Here is a 2,256-nt window from a genome sequence, read left to right as displayed (position 1 = left end):
CATGAGAGGAAGATGCATGTTTACTAACACAAGTTGGTTTGTTTTGCCCTTTTGTGTTTCTTTAACGGCTGAGAACTCCAGGATTCAGTCAGAGCTACCCAATACTGATCGCCATAACTATAGCAATTCAGAGAAAACATGTTGCACTGTGTTTTATATATAAACTTGATGAGCAGGGCAGGCCGCATCACCAATATATCAATTAATTACAAATGCAGAAATCCACTGTGAAGAAAACATAAGAACTGAAGATGAACTACTTTCTTATAACTCTTTGTATCCGGAATACCCTTGAACACCAGAATTGCTTCACTTGTGAGGACAATGAATCCCACTAGCATGAAAACTGGGTGCACGTTGAAGACAAGATCATTACTGTCTGCTAGCTGTGAGTTGTATGCGATTAGCGGGAGGCCACCTCAAGCTTGGCTTTGGCCTTCTGCCACAACCGATCTAGTGTACTGTATGCATCACCCTGTGCTCTAACAAAGCCACTGAGGGCAAAAGTTGTGAATTACCCTGTGTAAACACCATTCTCATCAAGGTGACCAACATTCAGCTGCACTAACGCATCTTCAACAGCTTGCTGGTGCTCTACTTTAACTTTGATGCTGTTCGCATTAGGTTCAAAGCATTAAAAAAATGACATTTTCAGGTAGAAATCTGCAAAAGGGCTGAATAGATTCTTCAATAGAAAATCACGATCTGACACAACATCAATATTGTTTCGCAAGGGAGCATCAAAGCCCAAAGCTTTTGATGTTGCAAAGCGATCAACGGGAAGACCAGTACAAGCTAAAGCACGAGCCCCAAGAGGACAAAAGTTCATGCAGTTCTTGCAATCACGTAGGCACCCAATGTCGCGCTCAAGCTGCTCCACATATGCCAGTAGAAGGTAAGAAACAAGTATCGGTTGAGCCCGTTGAAGGTGTGTATAACCAGGTACAATTAGATCTTGGTACTTTGTAGCCAGCTTGACTAAAGCAACCTGCAATCCAACAATCTAAGCTAAAATAAGATCGATGGCATCACGGCACCATAGTCGAACATCTGTGTGACAACTTGATCATTTCGACTCCTTGCAGTATGCAACTTCTTTGCAGGTTCACCAACCAAGTGCATGGGCTAGAACAAACTCATCCATTGTCTCATAAAGATTTATGAACCTGCTTGGAGACCTCCCAGTCGTTCATCTTCCTTCCTGTAATATGGTGTTGGTACCTTTTCCCTCTGCGCAGTTTTTCTGGTCTGGTTCTTTTTGTAGCATACAACACACAGTTTTAGCATACAGAAAAGTGGCCTCTTCCTCCGAGCAACCATAATCAATAGTCCAAGCATGCCCAATAGTAAACTTATGAAACCGCAACATATCCATCACTCCAACATGAGCAAGGGCACATCCGAAAAGGTCTGGTCTCTGATTGATGCAAGCAGCTATACCAGAAGGCCTCCGTTGCTATCTCCCTCGATAGCTAGTTTCTTTGATTGAGTGTACCCTTCTTTAAGTAAGATTTCACCACATGATATAAAATCATCAAAACGGTTCTGCTTGTTGGCTAGAGAACCTGCTTTATGCCATTCTTCACCATACTCCCCACCTCCACGAATGTTTGCAAAAGCAAGTACCTCCCCACAATGCCTAGCAAAAACTATACGTGATACATTAAATGATGGTGTTATATTGATATTGAAGCCTCCATAACCATATAATAGTGCAGGATTCTCCCATTAATGAAAGAGCACAATGTTTAGGATTTAATTCTTCCGTCAATCAATCTTCTTTGACTCCTGGTACCCCTTTCATTTGTTTTATCATCTTGATGTGTTGATCTAGTGCAACCTCAATAATTTCACTTGGATCGTCCATTTTCCTTCTAAATTGTTTGTAACAAATATCAGATTCACTCCCAAATAGCACTTGTCTCTTCTGTGAAATTGAACATGAACCAACTGAAGGCAAAACATTCAGGCAGAGCAAAGCACAACGTCTAAGTATGTACAAAGTAACAAATGTCACACACACAACTTTTTGGTGGATTCCACACCTCGGATGCGCAGCAGTATGACATCGTGATTGTTGATTTCTTTCAATATTACTTGTTTATTTTTTGTTCCTTGGAAGTCACTATATCAAGGGAGCAAGCAATGTTCACTGGAAACTGCAATTGAATCTAAACTAATTTGCAAAAGTTTCAAAAAAAAAAACCTTCAACATTTAAACAAGAAGATTTAAAAATTTCAAATTCACAAAAGTTT

General features: G+C 40.4%; 1 pseudogene; it reads right to left on the bottom strand.

The window, feature by feature from the left end:
• Nucleotides 1–514: 514 nt before the first annotated feature.
• On the bottom strand, nt 515–1,122 carry LOC148011627 (argininosuccinate lyase, chloroplastic pseudogene; annotated as a pseudogene).
• Nucleotides 1,123–2,256: the final 1,134 nt, after the last annotated feature.

This window comes from Lygodium microphyllum, chromosome 28 (assembly GCF_053477565.2).
Source record: "Lygodium microphyllum isolate KBCC chromosome 28, Lygodium_microphyllum_v1.1.10, whole genome shotgun sequence".
NCBI lineage: Eukaryota > Viridiplantae > Streptophyta > Polypodiopsida > Schizaeales > Lygodiaceae > Lygodium > Lygodium microphyllum.
This window is presented reverse-complemented; position numbering and strand designations above follow the sequence as displayed.